Raw genomic sequence first — 14817 nt, 5'->3', positions numbered from 1 at the left:
AAAGCCAAGCGAAGGATGTAACGACAAACCACCTCGTATACACCTGAAATTCGACCACAGACTAATGCTTTCCCAATAGATAACGAAGCTTTTATACTAACAGCCAACCTAGGTAGGAAACATTAAAACATTCATTGTAAGGCCAATCAACTACGATGCACTTACACGATCGATTCCTATTCCAAAATATGTTTAAAATTTACACAACAATGGTGCGACCACCATATAATTACAATTTTCAATAAGTCAGAAAATTGGTTGAAATCTATGTCATAGTTTGTCAATGCAATTAATTAATCATAACTAGCTCGAATCTAACAGATGATAAATGTCAAAGACACAAAATGGTCTTGTCGTAAAAACCGTATATGTTTATTACATAGGTGGAAGTACGGGTTTTCAGAGGTACCAATGCACGTGTACCAACTTGTAAATAGGAAAAATAGGTGGCGACTCGTTTGACGAACGAATAATGAAAGAACAAATTCCATACTCTACAGTACGGTACGTCCGTGACTCTAAACTTTTATATTGACATGTGGGATTACCGTCCTCTTCTTCGGGTCGGGTTTAAGTATGGTTTTTATTCAACAAAAAGTAATCAGTGTGAGAGCCGTGAGAGAGAGAGCCGTTAAGTAAACAAAAAATTCAATAGGTTTGTTCCAAATAGCTGTAAACACGAACTTTGACAACCCGAACCACGATGATTTGATCCATAGCAACATCGCCTACGTGATGTTTCATACAAATATGGCAACGTCGCCTAGGAGATTTACACACAAATATTTTTGAGGTTATGGTTCTATGGATCAAATTTGACAATTCATACAGCCTTGGAACAAATCTATTTTGTCGTTCACACGGAGTACTGTTTTAAAAAGAGGAAATGAAGCCTTAACGTCCCCATTAAACAAAATTAAAATTTAGAACCACGTTTGCCAGATGGTTCAGTGGTGACAGCCTTGGGCGATCGAATGGTCTTTTTTCTATGTTTTTCTATATTTCACTTTTCTCCACTATTGGTGAAATGGATTTACATTTCACCACTCTTTGTGAACCATTAAGCGTAAAAAAAATTCTGCCCTGACCAAATTTCGAACCCCCAATACCAAGATCTAATGCTTATCAAGCAACACCTCTAACCATGCGGCTATTGAGATATATAATCGCAGTGAACCAATTTTTGAAGCGTACATAAATGTCTACTCGGAGGGTTCGTACAGTAGAATGTATGTTCGCAGAAAACGTTGTATGCATCGATATAATATAGGGTAGATTGACACACACGAAGAACGAAAATTCGGAAATATATCACACACACATACAAATATTCAAATATGTACATGGCTTTATTTCCACGATTTCTTACAACGTAAGTTACGTTACACATACATTCAAACATTTTTCCGGACAAATGTTCGATTCATGCTTTGCTTATCTTCCTTATATTATATCGATGGTGGTATGTAATACGTTGCGAAAGTGGTAGTTTTTGTCACACAATGTGGTTATCAAACGAGCGAAGCGATCACATCTAGTGACAGAAACTACCTCTTTTCGCAACTAGTTGCATAAATTACCATGTGTTTAGCATTTTCTCCGAACATTTAAGAAATACATCGGTTCAAGTAGTGAAATTCTCAATGGTCTTTTTTAGAGCAACTCGGTTTAATGTACGACTGCTTGATTTGACATTCATTTCTACTATTTTTCACGAGACCACATTTCCATTCCATAAATATCTCTCTCCAATTTTGCGAATAAATTTCCCGGATACCTCAGATCCTAAGATACCCACATTAAGGATGCTAATAATTTCCACAACAAATCCAGTCAGAAACCATACCCTTTACGGTGGTACACTCCACACTCGTTAATAAATTAATATTTTATCACGTTCCATATATTTTATATTCCGCTGCAGACGACATCCATTTATGGATTTCTACATGCATTCGGTTGGCTTTTTAGACTTACTATATTTTGCATTCCAAACAAGGTGGTATATAAATGGTATGCACGACGCTATAAAATGTGAATACATTGGGGGAATTAGTTATCGTATTCATGTGATGGCTTACGTACTATCTCGGGTGCTTTTTTCTTATTTAATAAATTTATTTCGCCATAAAATGGCACTTTATCATACAGCCATGGACCTATAATCCGATGATTACGGTCGAGCAGTGACGTGAGTTTTTTTTTTACTTATCGTATGCTAAGCATATTTCGATACTTTTAGGGGAGGTTGACGAAAGTACAAAGAAAACCTTAAACGTCGGTTAAAGTTGAAGATAGACAAGAGATTCATTAAAGTTTCATATACCTCAATGAAATTATTCATCCGCAGCTTCAGCAAACCTCTGTAACATTTATACGACAACTGCAAGGAGACTCTGAGTCTAGCATAGTTAACTTCCATGGTGTGCGTGATGCATTATAATTACGGTCGTAAAACGATTAGGGAAATTTAAACAGATTTTATCTTGGCGCTTTGACCATCCAGAGAACAACACCATCAAAATTGCTATAAACATTTAATGTGACTGTGACATTACTCGCTGCTGAAACATGTAAAGTGATTCCTTTATTTCACTGGAAACTATGGAAGTAAGAAGAAGGAAACACAAAGGGAAATGTACGAAAACCTTCACCTCTTATTCTCCGTTTTTCTACCATACGATTGTATTGTACACCTAAAAACGGGTGCTCAACAATTAATTTCGTGGAAAAATATTTGTTTTCTATTTCATTGTTCGTTCAACAAATTCATTCGCCCATTCAAAATGATTAAACTCATTTGCATTGTTCGCGTTTGTGAATACAAAAAGTTTACACAGAAAAAATGTACCGACAGCAGCTTTTTCTACCATCCGTTAAAATAGCTACTTTACTAACTAGTTAGGAAATAGGGTTGGGGCGCGACTAGATGTGACATTCTCGATCCGCTCGAATATCTTACACCTGTCAATTGACGCACTGATATGCGTCTCATACTCTACAATATGTAACAGGGGTACCAATTATGAATATTTTGACATTAAAGTAGATTCTTTTGTTTATGTTGACAGAGGCTGTCCATTAAGGACATCTTCTTGTACTTTTCAGGAATTTGTGACAGAGCCTATTTTTTGCATTTATGCCATCTTCTATAATCCACACATTTCCGTATATGCCGACAAATGCCATAACATGACGCTTGTCCAGATCCATATCGTGTTCTTTATGAACGTCCTCTTTGGAACAGAACGTCTCACCCATAAAATTTTACAGTCGCACGTAAAATGTCTTTTTTTTTAAATCGAATATAAATCGTTCTCACATGATGCCTTAGGTGGATTTTAATGCCTCTCTTTGAAGTTAAATTAGAAAATTTTATTCCATTCACTTTTTCGAATGTGTCACGTTCCCTAAATACCTCGATCAATAATGAAAGCGAAATATAAAGTCAGATTTCCTTAAAATAGGTAATAGGCAAATGTCGCGGTTCACAGCCGTAATATATCATTAAAATTTACTGAACATGATAAGTTACCATTTCTATAAGGGTGATTCATAGTTTTTTCGTGCCAGTCCGACCCTGGACCCTAAATGAAATCTAAATGAGTCGCTAGTTTTCATGACGAAATTTTTTTAGCTGTCAAATGAAATTAGGAATGTCTAAGGCAGATATTACCACTTTAGGTGAACGCACGATACGTCAAAAATATGTGGAAAAATGAGAGAGAAAGGAGGGAAATCAAAAGACAACTCGTAAAAAAAAACTCGTTAAGACAACCACGGAGGCGGGTGACACCAAATTTCATAAACAGATAGTGTTTAGAGAAGCAGAGAGTGTAGAGAAATCAACTTGAAGCAAATATTTGTCTCGAAAATTCAGAATTTTGTTTTTGTTAAGTTCCATTTTACATATAAACTTCGCAGCCGTTGACGACAATTGTGTGTCTTAACCTGTTCTTTCAGAGACTTGCAAAAAAACGAGGTAAGTGTTCAGTTTCGCAATTTTTTTAATGTAGTTCTGCGGGGACACAATTGAACTAATTCCGAAATGGAATACTCTAGTTTTTATTGCGTCGTCAGCTTTCGCCAATGCAAAACATCGCAAAACAGATGGCCCGAGTTTCTCCGCAATTTTTTGTTTTTTAATAAAAATAAGAGATGGCGCTTTTATAGAATTTTCATTCTACCTTACATCTGTATCTGATTCGGTAATATTGGACATTAACATTAACTTATGCGTGCCACGCTTACCACGCACGAGACATTGAAAATAATTTTCCTCGCAAAAATGACATGACAAAAATGTCGTAATTGTTACAACTCAAAGACTGAAGGTAATGCAAATGAGCATCCCTACTTTCAGGTGAATTTAGTTTCGTTATGTTGCACACGTCAATTGAATTCGTTTGCGTAAAGTTACAGGCTTGTGCTGAGGTGAATTCGATTTCATACAAACTTAGCAGGTGCAAGCAAGGCTTTATACTTTGGGGAGGTCACGCAGATCGCCATTTTATTAGATACGAGGGAACCCACCTTTTCAATACAAACAAATTCACCAAAATTGAATTTGTATGGGCGTGGTGAATTTTTTGTATGAAACGTGGTGTGTAACCCGCGTATCTGCATCTGCGTGACCTCCCCAAAGTATAACAGCCTTGGGTGCAAGAACATTAGTCACAATACAAGAAAAATATGATGATGGCAACACTACAAACATGAATTCAACTGAAAGTAGGGACACAAAATAGTTCTGATACGCTAAAGGTTTGCATTAATTCATCAGTGTTTATATACTTATGTACTGCAACCGTCAAACTCGGACCAAATTTGTTTTCAATGTCTTTTGTGTGGTAAGCGTGGTAAGTTTATCTTATCATGAAATCGACTATACTTTGACGTAAGCCGATGACGCTATGTTAGCGTATATTCCATCGTTAAAATGGCGCAGCACAGTGCATCTCTTGAGTCATTGAGCTCCAGTGTTTGTGAGAAACCGGAACCTTCAGTCTGCATTTTATCCAATTATCATTTGACGATCAGACGAAACTATCATGAACGTGCAACAATATATATCATCTGCTGCGGCGAACGTAGATCAGGTAAGAAATAAGAGACTCTCCGGCATCTACCATTATGCTGTTAAAATAAAATAATTTCGTGCTTAATAGATTGACGCCACGTTGCCCATTGAAATGACGAATACTACTGGGACGTATATGAAGGATTGAATGAGTATTGTCTTCTCGAAATATTTTCGTGCAGTTTACTGACTCCGATGGACCTGTGTTCGCTTGCAGAGACGTGCCAACTCTTCAAACAGATGACCCAGCGCGCATTTCCCAAGGATTTCGGTATTTTAAGTCCAGATGCCATTTAACTGCAGATACACCCATCGAATGGAAGAACCATGCAATGTTTGATCAGACTGTGATGTCCATCATGTCAAAAGAATTTTAAAACATTTCGGACGAAATCTTTGCAAGCTTTCAATACGCCATCAGGATGTCGTGAATTGATAGCAAAGTATTTGTGATGACGTCAAGTTAAAGCGACTCCAGAATTTACTCCATGCAGAGTATTCACTGGAATGTATGAAATTGAAGTCTCTCTTTCAGGACTGTTAGCACTTCGGTCCACGGTTACGATCGCTTTGTTACATCCACATACATCAATTGTGATTCATTGGTTGAATTGAAAATCACTGGCTGTGTGACAGTTCTCAAGAACACCTTCCCTAAATTGAGCGATTCACATTTCGGGATCATGTTGGATGGTACGCCAATAACGACGACAACACTGATTCTATATCACAGTTTGTCCGTCGCCATAAACACCTAAGATTTCTCGATTTGGTTGGTTCATCGATATACTGCTGTAGCGATCTTGTAGATGCAATCGGGTAAAAAATTGTGGGGAATTGGTGAATTGACTTTACGATGCTTGAAGAGACCAATGATTATATTCGATGTTTTCCAATGCGATAAGTCTTCCAAAGTTAAGGGAATTGGACGTTTTAACTGACATTGAAAATTGGAATCAGGTCGATGCACTGCTGCAATCATCTTCCGGCGTTGGAAAAGGTCACACTGCTTTTTCTGTACGACGTCCAACTTTATGTTTTTGATGTTCTATCAAAACTAGAGAATTTGCGTGAACTAATGTTGGTTTGTAATCACTATCGAACAATTCCGTGGTCGAAGGTAGCCCAATTAAGAAAGCTTTCTTTATCTGCACTGGCTAGTCCATATTTCCCTAGCAATCTTCCAGACATAATAAGGCAACTGACAAATTTGGAAGAATTAGAATTTGATGATTATTGCGGTAAGGATGCGTTTGTATTGACCAAAAAAGAGTTTCTGCAAATTGTTAAAATAGTTGAACGACGGCCAAGTGTGCTAACACTGAAATGCAGATACAAATTTAATTTGCCGAAAATTTGGAACCAAAAACCAAAAGGTCAGATTAATACAATAGAATGCATCCGGGAATTGTGGCTATTGGTCAGTCAGGGCCTGAATGCATCCAATGTGTGACGGAAATCCGATTTGTTTTTACTAATATCCGCCAATAAAAACTAAAATTAGAATCGTGTTTTTGAAAAATGTTTCCTTTTCCTCTATACTTTGTGTACTTAGTGCAATATCAGTTATTTTGTAAAGTAAGGAGACAAGACTTGTGTCACATTTACCTCTAGTAGTTTTTTGGGCCGATTTCACTTATCTTGAAAGTATAATTTGAGGGACTTTCAAATAGTTAAGTTGCATTTTTCTAGAATCCAAAATCTAGTAGTCACTGTTGGAACAGGACCTTCAACACCAAGATCTAGGAACCATCGTAGCAGCAAGTTGGTTATGTCGAAAATGACCCCAAAATGCATCAAAAATCTGAAAATCTGTTGAGAAAAGCTAGAGAAATCAAAATGACCTCGAATCCCAAAATGTAGGATCAAAATGACCCAAATTCATCGAAGAAGCTGATGGAAGTTGGGAAATGCTAGAGAAATCACGTCGAATCCCAAAATCTAGGACCCCTTTTGATAACATGATGAAAATGACCCAAATTCATCGTAAAACCTGATGGAAGTTGAGAAATGCTAGAAAAATCATATCGAACCCCAAAATCTAGGACCCATTTTTGGTAACAAGTGTGTTATGTCGGAAATGTTGGAAATTCGTCGGAAATGACGCAAATTCATCGAAAAATCTGATGGAATTGATAAAGACTAGAGAAATTACGTCGAATCCCAAAATCTAGGAACCATTTTGGTAACAGGATAGCTATGTCGGAAGTGACCCAAATTCATCGAAAAACCTGATTAAGTTGAGAAATGCTAGAGAAATCCCATCGAATCTCAAAATCTACTGGGAATCATTATGGTAACAAGTTGCTTTTGTCGGAAATGACCCAAAGTTCTCGAGAAACCTGATGGAAGTTGAGAAAGTCTAGAGAAATCATGTTGAATCCCAAAATCTACGAACCAACCATTTTGGTACAGGATCGCTATGTCGGAAGTGACCCAAAGTCATCGAGAAACCTGATGGAAGTTGAGAAAGGCTAGAGAAATCATGTCGAATCCCAAAATCTAGGAACCATTTGGTAACAGGATGGCTACTTCGGAAGTGACCCAAATCATCGAAAAACCTGTTGGAAGTTGAGAAAGTCTAGAGAAATTTACGTCGAATCCCAAAATCTAGGAACCATTTTGGTAACAGGATAGCTATGTCGGAAGTGACCCCAAATTCACCGAAAAACCTGTTGGAAGTTGAGAAAGGCTAGAGAAATCACATCGAATCTCAAAATCTACTAGGAACCATTATGGTAACAAGTTGCTTTTGTCGGGAAATGACCCAAAGTCATCGAGAAACCTGATGGAAGTGAGAAAGTCTAGAGAAATCATGTCGAATCCCAAAATCTAGGAACCATTTCGGTAACAGGATGGCTATGTCGGAAGTGACCCAAATTCAATCGAGAAACCTGATGAAAGTTGAGAAAGGCTAGAGAAATCACATCGAATCCCAATATTTAGAAACCATCATGGAGTTCAGGGTGTCTATATCCGAAAAAGACTTAAATAAGTTGTAACGACGGTAATAGGGCTAGGTGCATGAGACATAATGCAGGCATTTATTGTCCCACATGCAAGCGTATAATGTGCTCATCTCATACGAACTGCAATTGCTAAAATATGGGAGATCAGATTTGTTTTATCTGTTTTCCCGGGGATTACATAATGTGGTACGAATTCAATAAAATTGTCGTTAAAGTTAAAATAAATTGAATTTATCCATCTAATGTAACGCGTACGCGATAAAAATGCTGAATCAAAATACCCAACAGCATCAGTGATTGTAATTCGATTTCGTAGTCCACTCTCGTATATATCCATCGGAAACTCAAGGCTGCACACCTGTACGTGCCGATTGTCCGACCACACATCTTGCATATACACAGAAAAAAAAACAGAAAATTCAAACTCATCCTATGACATCATCGTAAAAATTGCCACTCGAAATTTTCGCTAAATGCACAATTCATGAAAAATTAACGGCACAAAAATTTCACCATTAACGTAGGTTCGCTTTATATACTACACCCATCCATTCCGTTCCATATACATAAACACAAAAAGCTTCTGTGACAACAATTTGATTTATTTCGTAAATAAAATTTTTTTTTCTCTCTCAATATTTTCCTATATACATTCAGGATTCGAATGGTATAGATGGCGCATGCGCACATTTTTTATATAGAAGAAAAGCACAGGAGGTCGTCCGCAGTACTTCATCGTCCATTGATAATTTCGTTGTATTATTAAAATCGGCGCACAAATCTATTATTTTGAAAACAAAATTTAAGACAGGATTACACACACAAAATAAGATCAAAAAAATTTGTTTTCGTTGTACCTGTTCCGAATTGTATTTATGTGCCTGGTGTGTGCAGAAGAGTGCTTTTGATCATTCAGAAAAACGGAAACAACGTCAAATTCGAGAAAGTTTTTCCGAGTGTTAATTTTGACTGAATCGGAAACGGAAATCCATTGAAAAACTAGTGTTTCCTTTTGTGTTACATTCTGTGAAAACTATCTCTGTACTGCTTGATATTTGGAAGCGTAAACAGGTAAGGGTTACAGTTGCAATCCTTTTCTTTTCTAGCGAAACTGATTCATATATTGTCGCCTGTGTCTACGGTTCGCATAATAGTTTCGCTAACTAACATCATTGTTTCGTAATTTCGTTCTATCGATTAGTTTCAGAGGAACAAAAATGCAAAAGAAAAAAAAATTGGAAATATTCTGCAGGATTTTCGATTAAATTATTTTCTCGTTTTTTTCACATTTTCTTCAGGTGATTTATCTAACCCGTGGCGTAAAGAACAACATTTATCAATTGTTTTAACAGAAATTTCATGTTAACGGTTTATATGTTAAACAATCATCAATCATCTCGCTGTGTATATACAACACACGTCTACTCTTTACACATTACGCGTTACGAAAATGAGAATTTATTTTTAGAAAATTCACATCATTTATTACGTAGGTCTACGTATACCATTGTGTAAAACGAAATATTTTGTTATGAACGACGAAAAACACACCACCATTTAGAATGGAATTATAATTTGTTGCATATAATGTACGGTTATACGTACACGATTGAGTTATGTATTACGTCTCCTATAACAATGTTCTTTGGTTGTTTCGGTTTTTCATTCATGGATGTGATGAAGGCTTGTGTATGGAGTGGTTTCTTTTTCGGTGTCGGGAAAATTGAGAAATAGGATGGGATGCAAATTGCGTGAGTGGTGCAGGCGTTCCACTTGAATTAATTTTCCTATTAAAACCTTTTTTTTGGATTAATGATTGTATCGTTGTATCAACCTATTACAGACGGCTGTGAGCTGTTATAGATAAAGCGACAAGCTCTGACTAGTGCGACATTGGCAGAAAAAACGAAGTAAAAGATTTGAAATCAGTTTCTTGAAAATACTTAGATCAAATGAAGTAATAGATCCGATAATAGAATTGCAGACACACTTGTCGCCTTCGAAAGGTTAAAACAACTATTAGAATCATTGCATCTGTACTGTTAACCGAAATAATTAAAATTAAAAAAATTGGAGCCTGCAAACTGTTGCAAAGATGCAAAGACTGCTGGATTAATTACACCTAGAAATACTATTTTTTTTTATGAATTCTACAAGGTCTACCCTCACAAGATTTTGAAGAACTAGAAGAACACACATTGGTTGGTTATTTGTTCTGAATTATATTCTGCCTCATTCCCAGATTGAGCCAAATTGAGCTTGAACGAGAAACTTGGAAAACGTCGTGTTCTAATTTTTCTTCATCCAGAACCCTAAAATTACTCTTTCAATACAAAGCGACGCGAAAGAGACCTAAATTTTCGTTTTCTCTCCATCTAAATCCGGCCATTTATTGTTTAAACCATAGAAAACAACAAAATGGCTGGATTTAGATATGCATGGTCGAATACTAGTGATTTTACCCTGGGAGACGAAAACAAACGAAAATAAATGAATTAGGTCTCTTTCGCGTCGCTATGTTACGTTTGAGAAATATAATCGAATTATGACACATATCTAGAGAGATTTATTTAAGTTATTAATTGCTAGATACTCGCACGTCAATCGACTGTCCCTTTCATCGTTTTTTTGTGGCAAAGACGATTTCTCCTTCTAGTTCTTCAATGTCAGATATCATTGACCTACATTAAACACGATGGATGTGATTTTCCTTATATTTAATCTCTCGTTTCATCAACCATTTGAACCTACGACATTTGCTATCCGTTTTCACCATAAATTACGTAACCCCAGATACGGAGACTTATCAAATTTATGTCAAAAATCATGTCGAAAACTGAACCAGTATCCAATTATTTGGGCGACCTTTTTCGAATCGATTTACAAACTAATTGGCCAAGGATGAGTTAAGAAATATGTCGGTTCATGACATACCTTCGGGTGATGAGATAGTATTTCACCACTTATAGTAAGAAAAGGATTCACCTGCAACAACCCCATTACCCCCAATGTTTCGATGCATATATGATTCATTACTTTGTAGTCCTTGATGTGCCGTAAATTAATACAAATGTTAGAAGCTTTCACATTTTCTTGTAGTTTCGGATGTCTGCTACGGACAAAGTTTACATTTACAAATTAAAACATAAATGTAAATCCATATAAGGCGGTTACCATGTGGAATATTGTTTCGGTGAAGTGCATTTCTATGTTTTGCAAAAACTTTCTCAAACTTTTCTCAAGTTAGACAAATTTCGAATACCTTAGAGACCGTTTGTGTGCAGCTTGTGTTTTTACGACTTTATGTAATCTTAAAATGTTGCCTCAATTGCCAGTAGTTGTCATCTAACGTGGGTGGGTAACTAAATGAAAAAAAAAAACTTTGGATAATTTCTGTGTTTTCAGAGAAGAGATATTACATCGTCCTCTCACCAGGTTAAAATCTATGCTACATTGTAACACTACGTTAAAAATTTCTTCGAAACGTGTGGGATGCAACATTCCAATTACAATAATGTTTTCTGCACAATAATTGCTTTGACAAATGGGACAAATGACGCAAATGGTACTTCTTGAGTGAATTGTCCTTACGAGGCGAAGCCGAGTTCGGTAAACACAGAAGAAGACCATTTCCATCATTTGTCCTTAGCAGGTAAGGTATTATTTTCCTCAAAAATTTGATGTAAAGTTTCACCGTTAGTGAAGTGAAGCTCACGTTACCTCACATTTTTGAGTAAAGGTTCGCTGCAGACAATTTTAAAGTTTGGAAAGCTACAACTCAGTATCCACTTACAGTATCCAAGTGGTGAATACTCCACCTGAAGTGGTGAAGTGGTTTGTCGGCACTATTTGTGAAAAGAGAAATACATGGAAAAAGTTAAAGTTAGAATTTGGGAAAAGGCTTCCCTAATAAATAGGCCCTGATCACAGACTGATATCACCCCACAGTACCCACACTGCAGATGTAGCATTATGTACGCTATTCGTAATAGACTCACGTACTGTAAATGTATGGAAACAACGAGGAAGTAATTACCCATGAAAGTGGAACAGCAGGTAAAATATGGTGTGTATGGCAAAAGATGACACATAAAGTGGAAAATATTTCACTTGTGCCTGGCGTGAAAGCCACATGGATTATGGAAAAAGAAATGAACGTAATAATTACGTGAAACAATTTAAGCGTTGAACCTACCAACAAAAGGAAATCAATTTTCCAATTTCTTTAAACAAAGGTGTGGAGAGTGGAGGTATTCCTGGGGTCAGTTTTACATGAGCTACTTGTTTGACCTGGAAATACCACTTATGGTTTTAAGTGTTAGCTCTGTCATAAATTAAACAAATTAAAAAAGACGATATTACGGCCGGATGCAAAACGACCGAACTAGGGCTGAACTGATTTTACTGAAATTCTTGAATATTCTAAGAAAACAATTAGAGAATCTTTGGCAAATTTCAAGAAGCTTCTGGAAATTCAGGAAGCCTGTTTCCAAAACTCATGCCTCTTAACCGAACCTTTTCTATTCCGCGGAATGTAAACGTTCATTCCCGAATAAGACCCTCCTTCCAGAAAGCCTTTACTCTCGAACCGGATTTGGTTCACTTTCACTAAATTCCCATTCAATTTTCACTTCCAGTTTTCTTCTTCAATTTTCAGATTAAATATGAAATCGACCATACTGTGGATGGTAGTTGGAGCAACGTTACTGTTTGGCGAATCAGTGAACGCATGGGGTGGTCTGTTCAATCGTTTCAAACCGGAAGCGCTTAAAAATGAAGGATATGGCAGTCACAGCGGCATCGGCTATTATCCATTCTATCAGGTTAGTATTAAGAGAATTTTCAGTGAATAAGAAAACTGCCAGCGGCAGGCACTGGTTACTGACATAAAGTCAGCGCGACTATTCAGCCATAAAAACTTCCATAAAAGTCGAAATCTAGCGACTGGAGAAAATAACCCTCCAAATTATTTTTAAGAAAAAGGAAAATTTTGAGGGAGACGAGTGAAATCAACCAACCATTTTTTGCCGCCACGCCATTTATAAACGACACATCTTATTATTCGGATAACATGACTATGGGAGAAATGATGGCAAATGGATACAAACCCTCATCCCGGAAACGAGGCATTACTACATTCCGTAAAATAACCTACGTCCTATGGAACTTTGTATTTTGCCTTTTTTTTGGTTGCATCCTTCTGTCCCGGCTCGAGCTGCAAACGCCACACTTGGCAAAATAAAACGTTCCAAACAAAGCTGTAGTCTACTATTTCCATAGACCATTGACACGTACGCTATTGTACTCAAATGTTGACTGCCTGAAATATTATCCCATTCATCTCCCTCAGGAAACGCGTTGAGTAAAATATTTATGTCTATTAAGCAGTTCGTGCTTCGGTATCTGAATTATCAACAAGAAGACCGTGTAATCTGACTGACACGGCCAAAATGTTGTTAAAAACCATTTTTTTTAAATTTTATTATTTTCCTTTAATTAGATGACAATACCCAAGCCCAACCTGTGTATACAACACAGAAGAAAACAAAATTTGATTAACTAAGCTCGAAAATGTTTCCAACATTTTCAGAATGACGTCTATGAAGACGAACCAGATGAACCGTGTTACGGCAAACGATGCACAGCAAACGAATATTGTTGCCCTGGAAGTGTCTGTGTAAACGTTGACGGAGGTAAGAGTAGTTGTAACCATTATCATCAATACTTTATCACCACCCATCATCATCTGCACCGCCCATCAACCACCCAACAAACTCATTATCTTTTACCATCTTAAATAAAATATTTGTGTACGCGAAAAGTTGCTTGGAAATGAAACGTTCCGGGGTGCAGTGAATGGAAATAATTCCGTATCGTTGCACAGCTTGCAGCTGCTGCTGGTGTTTGATTAATTTCGTTTGGAAATTAGTTTCTTGTCGTGAAATTTACTTATGTTGTTAGTGTTCAACTTTTGTAATTTATGCAAAGTTAATACTTCCCTTGTTGCATAATGTTTGGGTTAAATGGAACATTATCTTCTTAGGAGCGTTGTTTAAACATGCCTCTACGCTGCTGCACTGTTAAAGCGTGTTAAGCAAAAATAACATCTCGCAGGCTGTATTTATGGTTTGAAGAGCTTTCAAGAGCTTTGAGCTTTTTTGATTGGAAAGGTGGGATTTTACACTGTTACGCAAAATAAGCTCAACTTTCTCAAAATATTAACAATGCAATATGTTATTTTGGCTGAACACGGCAGCATTGCACTATGAAGTGTTAAGCCAAAATAACATTTAGCATTTTGTATATCTGCATTTAAAGAGTTTTCGAAAACTTTTAAGCTTTTTTTGTATTCCAAATTTTTCACTTTTTTAATGGAATCAAAAAGAATCTTAAAGCTTTCGAAAGCTCTCCAAAGCACACATGTAATATGATACGTTATTTTAGCGTGACACGTCAGCATTACACAAAATACCGTATCGCATTTGTGTATCTGTTTTGGAAGAGCTTTTGAAAGTTTCTAAGCTTCGTTTGGATTCCACTAAAATCTTTTACTTTTCCCATGAAATCCAAAAGAAGCTCAAAGCTTCCAAAAGCTCTCCAAAGCTCAACGCACAATACGATACGTTGTTTTCACATAATACTTCAGAATAAGAGAGGGCAGGCACATGGTATATAAAAGGAAATAGAAACTTTCAAGAGATCATATGAACGGGATCCTAGTGACGGGTGTTTTGGAATGAATCTGGGAAAAATACTTCAACACCACAA

General features: G+C 36.8%; 1 long non-coding RNA gene across 1 annotated transcript; it reads left to right on the top strand.

Moving 5' to 3' along the window:
* The first annotated feature begins 8826 nt into the window (after positions 1-8826).
* Positions 8827-13884, top strand: LOC119078204. Its single transcript, XR_005087951.1, has 4 exons — positions 8827-9120; positions 12707-12872; positions 13640-13742; positions 13872-13884. It is a non-coding gene; the product is annotated as an uncharacterized LOC119078204 (long non-coding RNA).
* The last annotated feature ends 933 nt before the right edge of the window (positions 13885-14817 follow it).

Source organism: Bradysia coprophila, unplaced genomic scaffold (genome assembly GCF_014529535.1).
Source record: "Bradysia coprophila strain Holo2 unplaced genomic scaffold, BU_Bcop_v1 contig_244, whole genome shotgun sequence".
Lineage (NCBI taxonomy): Eukaryota > Metazoa > Arthropoda > Insecta > Diptera > Sciaridae > Bradysia > Bradysia coprophila.
This window is presented reverse-complemented; position numbering and strand designations above follow the sequence as displayed.